The sequence below is a fragment of the Montipora foliosa genome, chromosome 9, assembly GCF_036669935.1.
Source record: "Montipora foliosa isolate CH-2021 chromosome 9, ASM3666993v2, whole genome shotgun sequence".
NCBI lineage: Eukaryota > Metazoa > Cnidaria > Anthozoa > Scleractinia > Acroporidae > Montipora > Montipora foliosa.
The window spans coordinates 49,114,642-49,136,023 of record NC_090877.1 but is presented as its reverse complement, the minus strand read 5'-3'; the positions used below and the strand labels follow the sequence as shown (position 1 = coordinate 49,136,023).

Below are 21,382 nucleotides of genomic sequence, written 5' to 3'. Positions count from 1 at the left end.
GGGCACTTTAATTAACTGCTAGCAAGAAAACACACTGTAAACCTTGAAAGCAAGCTCGTCCCTCTGGATGAGTCCGTATGAACTGCTCCAAAGTGGCTTGAATCTCTTACCAGTGTTGGATTATCTCCTAGTATCCAGACATGTCCTGTTGGGAACTTTGGATTGAACATAGTAGACAGATACACTGTCATATTAGATGGCTAGATTAATAATAATTAACTGATTAATCAATAAAGAAAGAGAACCATTACATTAAAAAAACTGACATGAAAAACCAGGGTCAATTGTACTTGGAAGAAAATAGTAATACAACAATATAATAATAATAACACATAATATAATAATAATAATAATAATAAATTATTATTATTATTATTGCAGAGTAATCACAATACCAATGCAAACTTGGATGACGCAAGTGCCATTTAATAATTGACTACATAAGTGTGTGCAGTAAATCATAAATCAATTCAATTTATAGGCAAATGTTCTTTGTATGGGCAAAACAATTAATAAAGGCTAGACATGGCAATCAGTTCTTTTTTAATAATTAACTCTATCACTGTCGTCAGTGAGGATACCTTTTTTGCCAATACTAGTTTCAGGGGAAATAGATGATAAAATTATTGTCCTGCAAAAAGGGACATTAATTTTTTGTTTATGACTTTGTGTTTTAGTAGAACTCAATTTTAATCGTTAACTAAAAAAGAGGGAAATGAATTTCAAAGCCTGACTTTTAGCCCTTACAAATGTGTGTTTAAAGTTCCTATAAGTCAACTGAAATTAAAACGCACTGTTGGATTTATTATGCTATAAATTATAGACTGTAAGTGAGGTCATCAATTTATGGCTTACTTTGAATTCTTTCCTCTTTGTCAGTTGGTAGACTCTGTCCTCCACTCTAAACAACAAAAGAATATGATCCACATTCTATATTATTTAATTTAGTTATAATAAAGATATTTGAAAGCTATCCTTAACACCATCATCACTTTTTCAAAAATTATCTTACATGAGTAACCGTCTATAAACCAGAAAAAAAAATTTAATAGGTTATCAATAATTAAACCGAACGATGCCTCCTTTTAATTGTGTGATTTGATTTTAATCAACTTACAGTCTCCCCAGTTAAAACTACGTAAGCGTGGCAAGATTATACAACTTGAAGCCATAATAACGTATTTCTGTTGTATTCGTGATTACCTTTTAGGGGAATTACATGGTACAGTTACAGCTGTAGCACAAAATCAAAACCCATTTATATAGCCTATGGTTACTCCTGGCCAACATGTATTGCTGCAGGCAGTATCCTAGTTGTGATTCCCAATACACAAGTCTCTGGAGATCATTCCTTTCCACATGTAAGGTATTTAAGCAGAGACTACAATCTCTTTCGGTATTCAAATGAGGTGTGTCAGTCCTACATGTGCATAACTGATTTTTCAGATGGTACCATCAGCTTTTTTGCCAGAGCTTGTTGGAATTTAATGACACCCAGGTACTAAAATACTGACTGGAAAAAATGATGAGCTAACCACAGTACAACTAAAGAATAAGGTCAGTGAGATACTGTATAATCTATCGCTTGAGCTGGGTGGTAATTTATAATGTGGCCAATCACAGCTTCATGTACTATCTATTTGAGATTTAAAAAAATCGAATTTATGATATAATATGCAAAGATACTTAATGGTATGAAAAGCGGTACACAAGCCAAATTAAGAGTTACAAAACCATTGCAGCACAATCCGTTTTTTAACAGAACAACAACGAAGAGCACTTGGGGTCGCTCCTGAGAACAACTATGACAACATCTCCTCGTGAAATTAAAAAAAAAAAACCTTGACAAGACTTAGTAATAAGTGAGGTGAGAACGAAATATGCCATGGCTACAAAACAAAATTCAATTATATGTTGCTTCAAAAACTTCTTTTAATATTTTGCATTTTTTTAATGCAATTTCAAATGTACACACACTGTAAAATACCGGTATTAATAAGTTGAATTCAAATAAAATTAATGACTGCCTGTAGCTATCCTGAAATGTCTCAGACACGAAGTTTTTTTAATTTTTTTAATTTCTATCTATTATAGTATTAACTAATTTAGTTTACCAAAAGTCTCATTTTGGTAACTTTGAAAGACTAATAAATGCAAACATACTGTATAACAAGTGTCCAACTGAATAATTATACTTCATGTACGATAGTGCCCTCTGGCATCTACAATGCTTCAAATGGATTTCAGAAAAGTTTCAAGTATTCTTATTCCTGCAGATCAAATGACCCTGCTACATGTATTATATTAAAAGACAAATTTCAAGCACCTCAATTACAAACTTCCAAATAACCTGGATTTCATGCAGTGAACACCAGAAGACAAAATTTCATGTTGCTAGCTAGGTGCCAGCAGATAGCTTATTTAACCCTCTCAATGTGAGATGAGAGGAATGGAGTTCAATGGTGATCGCAAAATACAAAAACTGCCAATGCGAACAGGATAGGCATATCTATAAAAAATTAAATACACATTGTAATGTTTTTTTAATTTTTCCATCGTTGGTTGATGGATAATGGTCACCAAATATTTTCCCAGTAGCAATTTATTATTATCATTGATCAATATTGTCATGCAGCTAGCGACTTACTTTTTTATTGTCTTGAACTTAGCACTTTAATGCTCTGTAATGATCCATCTCCATCCTTTTTGCATTAAATGTGGAACCATAGATGGCCATATAGCTGTACTGGGCAAAGAAAAAAAACAGCCCCCGTCCATTTATGCAGGAAAGGTAGAGGCTTAAACAAGTGTTAACGTTATTGAAATCCAACAAGAAAATTGGGAGTAACCACGCATTTTTCAAAGATAATTCATGAACAACATTTGTAAAAAGCTCTAAAATGCTAAGCAATGTATGGCCTTCATTCTCAAAGAGATACGCTTACTTATCTCTAAAGAATACATAGTACCCCCAATTTTCTTTTTGGATACCAAGAGTACGTACAAAGATCTACTTTCCCTGCATAGTTTAAAACATGCAAAAATATCCCTGCATTAATATTAGTACGCATCACTGATGCGGAACCCGAGTATCCGAAGATGTGCACAACGTATACCTATGCACAATAACAATAGTAGGTACTGTCCTTAAAAATGACCTTATTATCATTGTTACTAAAATATCCCATAATGCAATTTACTCTTTGAGGTTCTTTATGTAAGAACAATTAGCAATAATATTATTATTGAATGAGGCTGAGTAGGATATGAAGAATTCTGCAGGTCGAGGAGGGTGTTATCCACCAAGGCAGAAGGCAGAGGTGAATTAACATCCTCCGAGATATGCAGAATTCTTCATATTCTACGAAGCCGAATTCAATAATTGCTTTATTATTCATTCAAAATATTTTCTTCGCTCAAACTTCTAAACCTACTGGCAGCCATTTTTCTGCTCAACAAAAATACACAATCTCGTCCCCAGCTTTTTTAGGTCAACAGTTCAATAATTTGCAGAGGGCTGCACTTTTGACGTCATTTTGACATAATCGGTTCAATAATCTGCAGTGGGCTGCACTTTTGACATCATTGATTCAATATGACGAAGTTTCTTTCCAAATTTGGTGAACAGCAGCTGGTTATGGTGACTTATGCGCGTGGTTTTAACCAATCAGAAACGGGGAAATATTTTGAATGAATAATAATACAAGGTTATTTACTCTTGGGGCTGTATCATGCTTCAGTGAAACTGGTTATCCATCGTTTTAATGCAAATAACCCCCCAAAATGAACTGTATTGTGGGATTTGCGAAATTAGCGAATTTGTTGGTTTGTCCCAGCGTTTAACGATCTGTATTTAATACCCAGTGACTCGATTATCTCGACAGTGACTCGATAAAAAAAAAAAAAAAACATGATCAAAACCTGACAAAAACGTAAAAAACAATGGGGTCAGAGATCATTATCCGTTCTTTGTGTGAAAGAGATGTCGATCATCCGAAATAAGGGAGCGGCATAATTTATCCCTTGATTTAAGCAGTCAGTCGCCGTGACGAGTAAATAGATGTCTGCAGATCACAGGAGTTTCTCTTTGTAATCATTTGTCGCTGGCCAGCGTGGAATTTGTCACTTTATAATGGACACTGTAAGTTTGAAATGTCTATTTTTTGTACATGAACATGTACATTAGGACATCGGAAGTTTATCTAATTCCAAGTGTCTGCGATTTTCGTCCAAAAAATTCTGGGGCGCAATTTGCTCTTTTGAACATAATCGGTGATAGGATTGAGACTATCTCTATTTACATCGAGATCTAACTTTGCTTTGAGCTACGGTAGCTTATTTATACGCACCACAGTAAACTCTGCAACGTGCTCGACCACAACGTAAATGTTGCAGAAGGTGCTGACAGTCATCACTCCTCCGGACAACACCTTGTACGCCAATCTTGCTGCCATTTGGCAGATTCAGACATACCGTTCCTTACAATTTTCAGATGTTTTCAGAATCTTCTCCAACCATCTCAAGTGTTTGTTTTTGTAGTTGACATCGTTCTTTCGGAGTCTAGACGCATGCGCTTGGCGGGAGTCTAATATGGCGGCCTATTTGGTATGTTTGACTACTGATGGTGGAATTCCACTGTTTACTCGCACCAAGGGAAATCTGCCACAGGTAAAATGCTAGCGGCAGGGGTATTTTGGGCTAATTAAGCTACAGAACCCAAGGCCGCTTGGATAACAATAGTGCCTGTTGTCATTTTCCCAATATTTAGCTTCTGATTCTAATATTAATTTGCAAGTCTGGACCAAGCCAGGGTGCATTCCGCATAGACCCCACGCCGAAGGTACGCCGAGGGCTTTTAAAATGTACGCCGAATAGGCCACAAGTCTACGCCATTGGTAGCACACTACGCCAAATATTGCCTTTATCACTCGCTTCAGTACGCCGACATTTTGTTGATCGCACGCCGGTACGCCGCAAAATTTTAAAACCCACGCCGAAGATCTTCGGCGTACCCTAAACTAAATGCACCCTGGGGACCAAGTCACGTTGTTCACTATGAACCCGGCGTTGTCAATCAATGGTTTCCGATCGATTGATTGCAATCAATACAATCAATAATAATCAATAACAATCCATTGATTGCTATTGATTGGTGCAACCAATCGATAAAAATCGATACTCACACTCGGAGTCTTAATTGCTATTGATTACCATTGATTTCTATAGAAAATCATTGATTAATAATTCATTATGCAACTTTCTGGCGCGTGTTAGCGTGGGCATTCTTTATTGGTCCCGGGCATATTTACACGTCCAGGGTAATTGGGTAATTCGATTGCGCACTTTTATCCTTGCACTTCAACTGGGATTCCCAGAACACACTTGTTACGGAGTTTGCTTGTTCCAGAGATGGCGAAGCAAGTTGAATTGTCAGTGCGCTGTGTAGTCAAGGGCTACCACGAATGCCCTTTTGAAGTGAATGTCGGAGAAATATTCTACGCATTCAAAAAGAGAGGAACGTAGGAATGCGTTCAGAGTTACGAATGATCGGGGCAGCTCGGCCATCTTCAAATCGAGCTTGTTGGTCCTCTTTGGCCCTTACACAAAGAGATTACTGTGTAAGTTTAAAAACTTGTTTCGAGACGATCAGAGTCTAGTAATTTAAGTGAGCTTTTAATAGTAATAAGGGGTAAAAATGCTACAAATTTAACATAAAACACAACAAATAAAGATAACTGAATGGTTTGTTCATTCATATGGTGCGTTTTATTTAAGAAATGACAAATTTCATAATCAACAAAATCAATAATAATCAATAACAATCGATGAAAATCAATAGAAATCGAAACTCACACAACTTTAAGTCTACGATTTTTATCGATTTCCAATACCAGTCGATTAATTGTTATTGATTATTATTGATTATTATTGATTTTATCGATTATCGGAAACCATTGATTGACAACGCCGGGTATGAACAATATGGACTGAGCATCAGCTGTGCATGTATGTCATATTTATGGAAATGTTGCTTAACAAGAGTTGAGGACCCGGCCTGGTTGTTCCAAAAGCTGTATAACGCTATCCCAGATTAAAAATAATTTAACCAAGAAGTTTATTTCTCTACTGCACTGATCTCTACATAATTTTACATTAGAGGAAGTCAATCTTGAAAAACAAAAAGAAGCAAAAGAATATTTTACCCAAAAGTTGAAAAAGGAAACCAAAGTTTACGCTAATCCTGGATTAAGTTAATCGGCTTTTGCACAAGTGGACCCCCATGGACAAACACGCCATGCAAGTAATGTTAGGGCAACAAAACAGTTGGTCATTTGCCTCATGAGTTCTCCTGAATAGCGTGGTATTTTCTTGCATGTGGTGGAGAGATCAATGTTGAAGTGATCGGTTGAAGAATATGTTTAATCTTTATTTACTGAAGGCTTTTAGTCCTATTAATTTTGTGACCCCGTACCAGCCAGTTTACTCCCTCTGAAAGCAATGGTCTCATAATATAAGTTGCACCCATGATTTTGAGCCCAATATTTTGGCAAAAGATGCAGCTTATACATACATGAGTTTTTATGGTAAAATCCAAAGGTGTGATATTTTTGTTGCCTTAACTTCAAAGCATTGAAGTTTTTTCCACTGCTTTGAGGAAAAATATTCAATCATTGTTTTCAAGAAGCCACCACCCTTAGAGGTGTGCTGGAAAAAAAAGAGTATGAACCCTCTTTACTTGGAACAAAGACAGTGTGAAAGACTGGCAACACTTTTAATGGTATAAATTAGTAACAGCTGAGGGAACAATACTTTTGCATGATCGGAGGGACCATTTCAGAATAGCCCTAATATTGAGTAAAATCAACTTGAGATTGATTGCTGTATTGTTTTCTTTAATTTAACAGTTGCCTTTCCCTGTGATTGGCTCACTCAATGGTGTTTGTATGTTTGCAAGCAATCAAGACGTATCTCTGCTTAACACAATCACTGATGATGCTAAAGTTGTTTGGAAGGTTTTTAATGAAGGTAATGGTACATGTCACACATTTTCTTTCATTTCAGCCTCGCTGGTTAAATGTTAAAGTGACCAAATTTTTGGTGAGGGTTTTTGAACCCTTTTACCCCTAAACCAGCCTAAACTCTGTCTAATGCCAGACAATTTTACTCGTGAATGGGGAATCCCCAGGACTCAATCCATGGGTTAAGTAGCCTGGAAAAGCAGGATTGCTGAACTGAGTTTGGTACTAGCGTCATCTCAACCTTTTAGAGCATCCTGTTCTTCGGAATGTTTCTTCATTCTAGATTCTGTGGCAGACCACCTCCAGATTTCAATAGATACATACATACTTAATTGACCACCCCATTGGGGTCTTTTCAGGGCCAATGAAACACAATCACAACAGAACACAAACAAAACACAACACAACAACAACAACTGTTAAGAAATTCCAACTGGCCAGAGGCAAACCAGTTGGCTATTTACAAGTACAGCTGAGAAGCTGAACCCGGACTTAATTGTACCAGGAACAAATTCAACGAGTGGTGAGAACGTGTCTTGAGAACTTAAAATCAAGGAGGTGCTGCACATAATGTGGGAGAACGGAATCTTATCATTCAACAATTGAAGAACCCACTTAGAATCCCTTGTCCAGGAATACATCTATTGTACTTGCCACCAAGCCTTTTCATAACTAATATAAATTCTGTTTCAAGCTAAGATTTTATTCCACTATTTTCCAATATAAATTACAGTATATACCAGGGTAATATTCTGGTCTCAAAGTGATATAAATTTAATCACCATTTTCAGTAGGCAATTTGCAGTCATTCTGTCACTCAGGTGTCTCACATATAAAATTGCTTATTAGAAACCCCACAGATTCCTGAGTATCAAAATAGCATTTTGTTATTACTTAAGAAAAATTATGGACAAAATCTCCCTTGCTGTCAGGGACTCCATGTATTTTGTTCATTATATTATGAAAGCTGTAATTTAATTAATATGTATCAGATTATATTTACATGTATTATGAGACAGAAAAAGAGGAAACATCTGGCATTTCTTGCCTATCTTTTCAGGACTAAGATTCACTAGTGCAATCTTCTTTTGGGCTTTTGATGCTGGCAGGACTAAAATTTGGTGGAGCATTAGGAGAAGATGTATTCATGTACATTTTGGCTGAATATAATTGGCCTTGAACTGGGAACAAGTTGTAATTGTAGGCAACATTCAATTTCTGCCAAATTATGCTACTGATGCTATCAACCATTTGTCACACACTGTTTAGCTCAATACCTTGATTATTCCCTTGACGTCATTAAGTCAATAAGTTATGCTCTGACATTCAAAATGCTCACTCATTATAATTATTCTTTTCAGTCTAAGATTAAAACGTATCTCTTGTCATGTTATTAATCAGATTCTGATGTCCTCCCCTTCTTCACAGTTCTTGTTACTAGTGTAAAATAAGGAAAATTATTGTTTTGTGTGTAATATGGTAATAAGCCAGTCTCTTTAGTCCATCAATCCATGTAAGCTCTTTCTGATTTGTATTCTTTTATGTAACAAGGGCCAGGTCTTATAAGCCACATGGTTTCTTCTTGGCACCCTTGCCATGTGATAATTTCTTTTTTATACTAAACTTGGTAATGTATTGTGGCTAAATAAACTGAACTGAACTGAACGGAAGTCTGTAAACCTGTTACCAGACTGTATTATATTGTTGCTGCAGCAATAATTATTGGTATTCCTTATACATGTAGGATCACCTTAATCATGGTGACTTCTGATGACTGTGCAAGTGACTTGCATCTTAACAGACTATTGGATTTTGTTTTTAATTCCATGGTAAGTTAGAAATAAGGAGATTGTGAGAAGGAATTATTAGAGAAGATATGAATAGTAAATAATGGAATGCCTCGTACTGTCTGGCAGACACTGGAAATCATGGTTGGTTGCAATTTTTCAAGCACCTGTGCAGCCCTATTCTAGGAGTGGCAGTCTATGCTGCACAAGCTACATGTACTTGTACTTAGGGCAGAGGTAGGTGGTGGTAGTGGTAATGAGCCGGTTCTCCTCTTTTTTGCTGCTCCTTCTTCCTCCCCTCTGCTATCTCTCTTTTTTTTTACCTGACACCTCTCTGCTCCAGGGTCCTGCCACTTTTAACTTACCGAAGCAGCATTGTGAGTCACTCTCTTCTCTACTTGAGCTGTCTGTGGATGTGGATCTCTTGTTCATTTTCTCAAGGCATGCTAAAGTAGGAGGGAGAAAAAGAGAGTTGGGGTGAAGAGAACACTTTTTTTGATGCTGCTGTGAAAGGGAACCTTCACTCTTACTACAGAATAAATTTAAACTGATTGGAAAGGAAATTATGGTTACAAACAAATTTGTTTTTTTAAAAGGTGTTTATATAATTATCAGGAAATGAATTTCAAAATCGCTTATTTTCACTTTCAAATTTCACGGCGCCACCATCTTGAAAAATTGTGATGTTACAGTTGCCCTATTGTTCTGACACAAGAAACTTTGTCTAATACAGTAACAGTAGGGCAACCTTAACATGTCACAATTATTAAAAAGTGGCACCCGAAAAAATTTGAAAACAAAACTAGGCGATTCTAAAACTTATTTCTTTCGGATACAACGCTTTCTTTGAAAATATTTAGATTGACCTGACTATAAACAGTTATTTGCGGTGATTAAAAGTTATTTTTTTGTTGAAGTGGAGGTTCCCTTTAACCGCGAAAGGTTCTGTCAATCATGTCACTTGTAGAGCAGAACCCAGCCTGAAGCGAATTTGTGATTTGGTTGTAACACATGTTCAGCTAGCTGCTGGAGTCGGAGCAACCTCGTTCCCAGGGTCTCTCTTCTCTGCCTCCATTGTCGTTGAGAGAAGACCCTGGTTCACGCTGGTCACGTGGCACTCGTCGACAACATTTTTTCCACTAGGGTAGTGTTTTCGTTATATTTTGATCCCGCAACCGCACCTGGGCGAAAAATATTCGTTTAACAAGGCATTTCTAAATAAAAAGGTCAAAAGAGCTGATGTTCTATTCCCACAGGAGATGAATTCCCACAAAAGCGGTCAAACTAAAAGCAAGAGCTTTTGTGATCGACAAGACGACTTCAATGTCGAGCGGCGATTGACGTTCGCTTTAAAGAAAATTAATTTCGTTAGTAGCCAAAGTTGCTTCTTCAGAACAAACAGTAACATAAAAGAATACACCAAACACTACGTTTGCTTGATAAAAATGTCTCTTTTATTTTACTGCGACTAAAAATATACACGCTATTAAAGCGCGGTGCAGTGGTAAAAAAATCTTAACGACATCGACAATTTACACGAAGTTGTTGAAATATAAATATCATAAGTCAAACTGTCAACTCGCTGTACAAGATTGCGACCTTAGCAATCACGTTGTTTAACTTTCGAAAGAAAAACGAAAATCAAATAACAAAATGAAATACCTGCACATGCTAAAACAGTTTGATTTGATGGATTTGAGGTCGATATGTGACTCGAGAACTTAAATAACAACACACCGGCTGATCGCTGAACATGTTTGTTTTCCATGGATAACCGTTTCGTTTGTTTTCTTGCACGACAAAATCTTCTTTCCTTTAAAATTGTCGCAAACTATTAGCATTCTTTCGTTGATCCGGACCTTCACACAGATGAAAACTTGCATAACGTGAGGATATTTTCTGTGGCGTCTGATCGATTTGACCACAACTTTTTTTCTTTCACATCGGGTTCCATATGTGTAGTACATAAAATACTGCTGTCAAACGTTTTGTCAATGGTTATCTGGCCACAAAATCAATTGCATGCTGATTCACTTCTTTGCAATGTCAACAAAGCCTACATTGCCACCCATCCCTAACACACATTTCGCCAACCTCCCAGATTCTGGGAGACACGTGACCAGCGTGAACCAGGGTCTTCTCTCAACGACAATGGAGGCAGAGAAGAGAGACCCTGGGAACGAGGTTAGAGTCGGAGGATTACTCAGGCTTTGACTTTGCCCACAATGCTCAGGAGGAAGATACTCCGATAGTTGTTTGAAATGCCCTTTTCTCCGTTGTTCTTAGATAGAGTGATCAGCTTGATGTCCCTTTAATAAAATTATATCATGTGGGACTTTGCATGTGGAACAGGTAGCGGTGAGGATGAATCGAAGGAAAAACTCAGTGTTTGATGACCTCCAGGATGCAGCTAGGAGTCGAAAATGGCTGCTTTGTTGAGGGTGGAGCTCAGTTTCTTCTAGAGTTTTGCCAGTGTTTCTACTTCACTGATGGGTGCTGCAGAAGGGTTGATGTATCAAGCAAAGCTTCTCTGTCTTATGGGGTCTGTGGTCATTAGGGGTTGATCTTGGCTGGCCTTTTGGTCTTTTGTGGTAGTGTCACTTCAGGGCTTGATCTTGGTTTTTGCAGACCACAAGAGTCTGAGTTGCAATTTTGCTGTGGTTATCTGCAAGTGTTGCATATGCATGACAGTCTGGACTTTATGACCATCAGGTAAAGTTACCACTTCCTTGACCTTGAGTGCATCCAACAGACTTGTGCAAGGGCCTGCCTTTCCAAGAAAGTGTTTTAGATGCAGAGGTCATATTGGCGACAGTTTTGAGAAGCCACTGACCATTCTTGTTAAGATGTCTAATACTTAAAGAGCCTGATGCAATTTGGCCAGCTGTCTTAGTCTGCCCTTACTCTGGCATTGAAGTCACCAAGCCAAGGAGGATTGGCTCTTTGACTGAGGCACTACTGACTGCTTGCTCCAAGTAGAGTAGAACTTGTCCTTGCAGTTGTCCCCTAGCATTGAGGGTTGAGGCATAGACTGAGAGAAGGTTCACAGGGTCTGTGTTGGTACACAGCCTGAGGGTCAGAGGATCCTTTCTGAGCCATTGGTTGGGGTCTCTTGAATCATTAGTAGCAGTGTTTTTTTTTTTCACTGCAGCGCCCACTCCATCCTTTATCTGCTTTCCCTTGCCAGAACAAGACATAGGATCTTTCCATGATCATACCTTTCCCTGCAAGACTTTGGTCCTGGAGCACAGCTATTTCAATACTCTGTGAGTGTCAATGACCACCGATTTGGTCGAGGTCCACATCTAGGCCTGTTGTCATGGTCCCCATGTTCCAGCAAGTTTGAGGCTTTCTTGTTTTCTTTCTGTTGTTGAGCTCCTCGCACTCAGTGACGCAGGTGGATTTTTACAGTGAATCATCCTCCTGGTCGGGTGCTGCCCAGTTACCAGAGTTTCACATTTAGCTGGCGCCCGACGCAAAGTCACCTATTTCAACTGTTTGTGCCAGGTACTTTTTTCTGTATCCATATTTCAAAGTTTTTTTTGCAGTTGTAATGATACCTCATGTATGTCACAGCAAAGATTCCACCTGAAGTCACCTTATATTAATTAATTACCGTACAATCATTGCCTGTTTTTTCAAAGTTCTCTTTTTTTGAGGAAAACAAAAAGATCTTTAGTAAGAATTGCTGGAAAAACACATTTTTTGGGGTCTTGAGTGATTTCCATGATAGGAAGGTGACTGTACAAATAGCATGAGGGGCTTACACATTCTGGCTCCCTTTAATTCACACAGTCACATGAAGCTAAATGTACAATATGTGGCAGCTGAGCTGCGAGTGGAATTTGCAAAGCGCTCACACAAACACACAAATACCAACAGAACATTTTTTTGTTCTTCTAGGTACTGTTTCTGGGAATCAATGAGCTTACAAATATCAGGAATGTGGAGCTCCTCAAGAGGGACCTGCGGGTAAAGACAGTGTTCATTTTGGAGTTAATGCTTAACTTATACTCTTGCTTTATTTGTTGTACAGGGAAAGAAAAAAAAAATCAGAAAGCAAACAAAAACAACTTAAAGGGAAACCAAATCAAATAAGTGAGTTTTTAAGTTTGATGAAGAGACCAGTGAAAATGGCCTCTGATGAAGAAGCTGAAGCTGACTTCTGCTTCGGTTGTCAAAATGTCACTCACCAAAACAGACCTTTGCATGACTTCACTCACTCACTCACTCACTCGCTCACTCACTACACTATGATCACATACAGTGTAAAGTCAGTGTTGTTTAAAATTACTTATGTAACATTTATTTTGTCACTGTGACAGTGTTAATGTTTTGTAAAAACAGTTATTCTTTGAGAAAGTCAGCTTACTTTCAATAAAAATTAACTGTGACCCGGTTTTCAAATCAGTTAATATACCTCAATGCAGCACAGCAATATTAATATTATTAACAATTTCCATAAGCGCGGGTTGGATATGAGATGGTAAATAGCCAACGAGGTGCGTAGAGCCAAGTTGGCTATAACCAGTCTCATATCTAACAAACACAAATGGAATAATTGTTTAATTAAATTCCTTAAACTCTAAAAGTTTGGAAGTACAATTATAATATAATATTTATAGTGAAAAAATCAAGAACATCTGAGGGAAATCGAAAAACTTGATGAAGATGCGATGTTGTGTAATACCTGGTGGTCAGACAGACGTAGGCTCATCACAAAAACATTTCTTACCTTTTTTTGTACTTCGAAACGTCAGAATTGATCCAAACTTCCCACAAAAAAGGTTTTCTTTTTTGCTTAATTATTCAGAGAGAAATTTCACCTTCTGGCGAAAATAATTTTAGCTTAGCAACACTTAGTGCCATCATTTTACCAACGTCAAAGTAAGGTACATTGTATATGTCTGAGCTGAAAGCCGAGATTGAATGAACCAATCAGAGCATTAGAAATGCTTTAACCGAGGTTTAAAATTAATTTTTATTCATTTTAATTATTCAATGTAATGGTGACATTATCCAAATGCAATTGGAATTTATTCGTGTTTCAGTGTTGTTACAGTCTTATTGACAGCCTTTTGGAAGGCACAGATTTAACAGGGAACATAACTCAAGCTTTGGATGTTATTCTTTGTCCCGATGTGTCCCTCTTACAGGTGCAGTATTATTATCACCCTTTTTCCCTGTGTTGTTGTACATTTGTACATGTACATGTAGAAGGTTACCTGGTACTTTTTTCAGAGATCGTGACTGAATCCAGTCATTCCAACCCCTATTGAAGGAAAAAAAGGGTGCATTTTTTAGCGCTGAAGGCTCTCACACAAGCACCTACATGTAAGGCATGAGCTTGTAGGGGGTCTGGGGGTATCTCCTCCAGGAAATTTTGTAATTTAGTTTCTCTCAAGTGGCACTTCCTGCATTTTGACATCATTTAATTTTGTGACATTTTATTCTATAAGGTCTAATAGATATTCTTACCAATACTTGTCCACCATTTTTGGAACTGTTAAATGGTCTGGCTTTATGAGTCTGCACAAAGGTGTTTAATGGAGAGACTGGGCGAGATATTACAGGATAATTCCTAACGTGTCTTTTCCATTTGGGCCCAGTTTTTCAAAGGCTGGATAATTTTATCCAGTGGATATTAAAGTCACAACCCAGAGTATAAAATGCAGCAGTACTTTACGTTAAAAGGTGTTATTATATGGCTAGACTAAGTGTTCCTGGCCGTTATAACGCACACTGTGATTGGCTGAGAGCAGCTAAGCATAAGGCAATTATTCTCACATAATTGCCATGGGCTGATATTTACCTATGCATTATGCAAATTAGTTGTTTCTTCTTTAGAACCATACTGTTAACCATATAATAAACAACTTTTAAATTATCTTGACCGTTCGGTCGTTAAAGCAAAATCTCAAACCTTGGCCTAGCTGAATACAGCAAGGCCTCAGTTGAGATTTTGCTGTAACAACCTCATTCTCAGTTATTAAGTACATGTAGTTAATATTGTCCAGCAAGGTGTTCGTACATGCCACCTTTACTTATAATAATGTGCCTAATACAGATTGTGCATATTTGTGGTTGATTTAATACTGATACTTGTATCTTTTCACAAATTGAAACATGTTGGATAGGCATGACTTCTACATACCGTACATCCACTGGATAAAATTATGGGGCCTCCGAACAATTGGGGCATGGTTGTCAATTTAAAAAAAGCTGGTTTAAGAGAAGTAACAGAATCCTGAAAAGGGCCAGATGGCTTTTTATGGCCCCGCTATCACTAATGCACATCTATCGTACCTTTCTCAATGGCTTTACAATTATGAAAGCGTGCGTGGGGCCGTATGGTATCTGCAGGTAATTAGGGTTAGCAAACAAATATGCATGTAATATGGGACCATTATTTTTAATAACCTTTTTAAACTTTACCTGTCCCTTCAATTAGTTAGGGACAACACAACAGTATTACATATAATTTAATTCATCACTTTTGTTTGTTTTCAGGAGTTTCTGGATGACTTTGCAACAGCGGTTAACAGTGAGTTTGGATGTTTGCTTGTGATGGGAAAAGTGGCTGTGGCAACAGAACGTTGGTAATAAATTCTAAAGAAGTGGCCCTCTTTGTTCCACTTATTACATGTAGGCATTCTAATGTAAACTAAGAATGTATGTTTTCTAGAAAATTTAATTACATGTATAATTACTATATGCCACTAGGTCTCAAAGGGGCTTCATGAAAGTGCATATTCCCAAGACCACAAATTGTTTGCAAAGTTTGGCTCTCTGCACCTTTGATACCTCAAAACATTTTTGTACACATTCTGTCCAGATACCTACTTGTAGATAATTTATCATACCTGTAGCACAGATTAAGGTATTCACTTAGGGGTTGTGAGAATAATTAAAAGTAATAACTATGTGATTTTACTACATGATTTACATGTACATGCAATGTACTGTTGAGTCCTAATGTGCAATTTATGCTGTTTTATTATTAATTCGTTAGATGGCAAGTAAAGACATATTTCCTGCAGTTGCTTGAGACATCAGTAAAAACTAGGGACAACAGAATGAAAGATGCTAAACTCTTTTTCCTTCTTCGTGAATTTAGGTTGTAAACTTACATAGTGTTGTCGCCAACTTGCATAAAATGACAATAACATTGGTAGCTTAGCACTGTTAAGTACACTAATTCTAAATTTTACTTTGAAATTACAAGGCATGGATCCAAAATTTTGAATGACAGGAACTTTCTACATTCATGCTAAAAAAGCAAAAGTTACCCCATATTCCCCCATGATTGATTGCCAGGTTTTTTTTTTTTGTATTTTTACATGTAGGTGGGAATTAACAGGCTTGGAACAGTGCTGCTGTCATTTCTTGTTAGAGCATTGCCACCATGTTCTTCTCGAGATATACCTGTGTACCTTCCTTATGGCAGTCCCAAGGTTAAAATTTTTTCTTCAGCCATTCATCTCTAAAGCAGCCCCATTGGTGAATAAAAATTGTCTAATGTTGGACAGAGTAAAATCTGGAAGTCTTTTATCTTTATCATTATCATATCATTTACCCTCGGATTTTTCGAGTAGCTTGGTGTAGCTAATACCTCGGAGCATAATTACCCTCCCAACCATGATACATTTTGTACACCATAGAAGACAGACCACAACACCGGGAACTACATGAGTTAAAGGGATTAAGTATTTTAGTGGACGACTACAAGAATGACTGTGACAAGAACGCTACAAAACAATAGGTTTAATGAGCAAAAACCATTATATTTTAGTTTGGCACTCCCCGCACATGCCTTTCACATTTTGATAAATTTTGTTTTGGTTCTTGTCCTGACAACGACATGATTACATGTAGTATGATCAAATTTGAGGTTATGTGGAGGATGCAGGCATCTGATGATCAATTTTCAATTTTCTCTTCAACATCCACACCTTTCATACCAAGTTTGTTTCTGGAATGTTGAGATACCGAATGACTTGAAATAATCAAGCAATTATTACATTGAGGAGAATAATATTTTTGATTTAAACAAGGTTCTTTTAGCCGTCGTCGTCATACTCTTTTTAAGCTGTCTGTTGTTACCGCGATTCATTCCTGAAGTGGTCCCTATTGACGAGTGAACTTGTTTGGCATTATACAGAGTACATATAAATCTACTCTCATGCAGGACTGAAACAGTTAAGACAGTCATTATTTTATAATTTTTTTTTATCCAAATTATACTGCAAAGAGAAGGACCTTATTTAATGGACAATGTCACCAATGACAAATTGTCTTATCAGAGTTTTCTTCTTTACTTGTCTTTAATTTGAAATGGGTTTTTGTGATTTCATCTCCTGTATCTATGTCAGTTGCTCATTGGGAAGTACCTTTCCAAAACCACTGAAGTTTTACGAAGGTGCATTATGATAATGACTTGTGCTATCAGGAGCCTTGACTTGTTTTTTTCACAGGCCTGCAAAGCTGCATCTACCTTAACTTGGGACATTCTATTTTTTATCCGCACCCACCCCCCCCCTCTCCCCTCCCTGGAAGGCATGATTCCAACAGGTCCCTTTACCTCTGAAGTTAGATTCGTACAGGTCCTTTTTACTCTGCAGCTTGATTCCAAACAGGTCCATTTTGGAATAGACTCGAATAAAAAATGGAATATGTCTCTACATTGCCAATTGAAATTATATCTTAATTCATGTATCACCTGACTGTTTGCAGGTTCCTCACAGGCTTTTGACCTTCCAAGTAAGTTTGCTGCTGAGCGTTTGGCACATTACAACCTAAGCACAACCCTTCAAACCACACCTGTTATATTTGTGAGGATATCAGTTGGTTAAGGGAATTTATCACCAAATGAGGTCTAAAAGTAATTTTGCTTGTGTCCTTGCTCACATGAACAAGTTTGGTGTGATATACATAATTTGTCAAGTTAGCACAGATATTCATGTGTCTACCCAGTAGTTTGCCAGATCTCATAAACCGCAAGAGAACAAAATTTTTAATGTGATGTGCCCATGAATAAACAGAGTTCGTACAGGGTCTTGAATTCTTGAAAAAGTCTGGAAATTTGGAAACCAGTTTTCCAGATCTGGCAAAAGTCTGGAAAAATGATAAAAGATAAAGTCTGGAGAATTTTTTGTTTTCAGGTAGTCAAATCTTATTTAAAATTTCGTCTTTGGCGAAAACATTCAATCGCAGACCTAGAAGTCTCACATATTATCTCTTACGCCAGCACCGCATCGTGGTTACTGTATGTTCACAGTGCATCATGGAACAAACTATATATATATACGAAACTTGGGTCTGGAAAAAGAAATTAGCATTTTGGAAAAAGTCTGGAAAGAGTCTTTAATTTGCAGCCAAAAATCTGTGCGGACCCTGATAGACCATAATTATTCGTATTCTCTATATTGGACTGCAACTACATGTAGCTTGCAATGGAGGCTAGTGCAGGAAATTCTTTTCAAATGCAAATACCTTTTAATATATTCGCCTGCATTAGCCTCTACTGCAAGCTAGTTCCAGTCCAATACTGACAATGCGAATATGGTCTATTGTTTTCATATTCATATCTGACATCTGCTATTGTTTCATTGAGTCCAAGACATTCATTATTGAATTACATTACATAATTATTTATAATTATGTATCTACTAGTTACACAGATATTGTATACTGTTGTTTGGACAGGCTGTGCAGTACTGCTTGTATTACAGAACTTTATTATCATAGTTATTAAATTAACCCGTTCACTCCTGTTGGGTTCCCTATTGATGAGTAAAATCGTCTGGTGTTAGACAGAGTAAATCTATAAGTCTCGGTGGCCCTTACAGGAGTGAAAGAGTTAATTAATTAATTAATTATATGCAATACTTTTTTTGCATTTATGATTTTATTGTTTTCAGCTTATTGAGGGTGTGGAGGTGTGTGTAATATGTGGGCCCAAGCCATCCCTTCAGGATACTGAGACTAAGGTGTGGCTCTAGTTGAATGTAATAACTGTGTTAAACTGATTGTCCTTGTTCATGGTCTGAGTTTGATTCAGCAATTTTTGCATAAATTTACATGTACAAACGTACATGTAGTTGATCAAGTGTGTCCAGAAGTGTGTACATTAGTCATTACTATCACTGCATGATCACGGTTTGTCTTCTTTTCAAAGTTCTTAGACCAGTACTGGAGGCTAGCTACAGACACACTTAAATCTAGCCGTAGGTCACATCCAAGAAATCTTCCTGCAGATATGGTTATTGATAGTGGAATCCTAGGGTATGTTTAAATGCTCTAGCGTTGTGTTAAGTGCATGAGAGTTTAGGTTTAAGTTCATTGTTCTCCAAGAAAATCAACCAGGTCATTATTCATGACATGTATCTCAAGATGTTATCATGTTGTTGTACCGGTAATTTGGGTGGGTGGGTTGGGTTGTTGGTTTTTGTCTGAAAGAATATAATTATTTTGTAATATTTTGTTAATTAGACATAAAAGAGTGTACACGTTTAATGCATAGTTTGTGCAAACTGTTGAGGTATTTGAGATAATTATTATGAATCTCATGGGGCTGGTAGACTATATCTACCCTACAGTTACTTTAATTTTTGCAGTATAATAATGAAGCACAGGGCATATTGATCAATCCATCAATGAGATCCCCTCTGTTAGTGTTTTAGTTGAGATTAGTCTCAAAATATGTTTATAAATTTTTATGTTTGTTTCAGTGTGGTTAGAAAATTAGTACTTGCCATGCTCGATTACACTGATCTCTAACAAACCATAAAATATATTTAATAATTATAGCCATTGCCACAGAAGTAAAATAACAATGGGCTGCATCCCTGTTTCAGTTTTCAAGTTTTTAACGGTATCAGATCTTAAAGTTCTGATAAACGGAGCAGGGCTGGCACAGTGGTGAGAGCCCTTTCCTTCCACCAATGTGGCCCGTTATCACAGCAGATATGGACTCCCAGTACAAGGGGGATTTGGTCCACCCTAAAAAGAAGTGTTATTTTGTTATTCTGTTAGAATGAAATATCAAAAACGGTTCTTTTAAAGCGCCGACCATTTAAAATATCAATTGAAAGAAAAAGAACGTTTAAAAAACAGTTCTTTCAAAGGCAAGAGTTAAAATTTGCATCTACTTTGCGAAATGCCGCAGCACGTGCTTAAAACAATAACTTTTACGAAGGGAATATTGTTTATTTGCGCCCGCGTAGCCGGTGTTATTTGCGGCCCGAGCGCGAAGCGCGAGGGCCGTAAATGACACTACAAGGGCGCAAATAAACAATATTCCCGAAAAAAGTCATGTCATTATCATTATTATCAATAAACAAGGCCAAATGATATCAAGAATGCGAGTTTTAATAATACAAGCTAAGTGAATAACGAATTCAAAGTCACTTCAAATCATCATGTAAGTGTTGATTGAACAAGCTCTTAAAGAATCAACTCAGTCCTGTGAACTTATTTAAAATTACCGAAAAAATACGTAAAATCGTCTATAAATAATAGGCATAACACAAAGTTGAAGCAAGGACCAATCAGCTGTAGGGCTGATAATGCATTAGCCGCCCGCTGTCAGTCTTTTGCGGCCCGCTGAGCGTGTGTTTTGAAGAGGCCGATTTTCTATTTGGCCGCGTATATTGATAATAATGAAACTTAAGTCTAACTTCGCTTTTTCTCCTTATTGAAAATTAACACGAGAATTCATGACTTGACAAGTTTGGTTATAACAAAGGAAAAATCTTCTAAAGCCTTGTAATCAAGTAAACTTGTAAGGCCGCGTCTTCCAACCAAGAGGTGTTACTTCAAAAAGTGGCACCTCTTTTGTGGACGCGCCGCCCATTTAAACTATCAAATGGAAGAAAAAGCAACGGCGCATGATTTTAACAACTTTAATTGAAGCTTAAGTCTGACTTAGCTTTTTTTTCGTTATTAAAAAGATAACACAAGTCTATGAATTCCAACTGCGTTATTAAGCTTCTGTCAGAAAGGAGTTGAAAGTGACATGTACATACTTGTACTTATTTACCAAATGCCCCCGCGGATGCTTTTAAACAACAAATTAACTGATGTGACTCTTTTCCTCAAGTTTCCCCGATCCAAAATCTAACTCTGTATCGATAAACTGTTAAATAAATAAGCTGTAATATAGGGGGTCCAAATCCGCGAAGGAGGACTAAAGCTTTAAAGTGACGCTTGATGACCAGTTATAGTCATTTGTACAAAAACGGGTTCCTGCTCTTTGCACCTTCTCTAATCTATTAGTATCGCATTTGTAATGTGGATCCCAGGCAACAGATGCATACTCAAGCTTAGGCCTGGAAAAGGTTTCATGTAAGGACTTCTTGGTGCTCTTTGTACGAAACCAACAGTCTCTCCTTACTACGCCTAGCATCCTGTTCACATTATTACTAATAATCATGATTTATATTATCCTTCCATCTAATTTATTATCTAGAGCTAGCTGTTTTAGAGCTAACTGTTTTATAATTTTGATTATGTTGCAGGTTTTTGTTGGTGAATACAGATGAAAGGAAATGCTTGTCTAGTGTACATCCATCTGGA

General features: G+C 37.2%; 1 pseudogene; it reads left to right on the top strand.

The window, feature by feature from the left end:
- The first annotated feature begins 3,989 nt into the window (after positions 1 to 3,989).
- LOC137970686 (protein fuzzy homolog) overlaps positions 3,990 to 21,382 on the top strand; it is a 23,399-nt pseudogene continuing 6,006 nt past the window's right edge.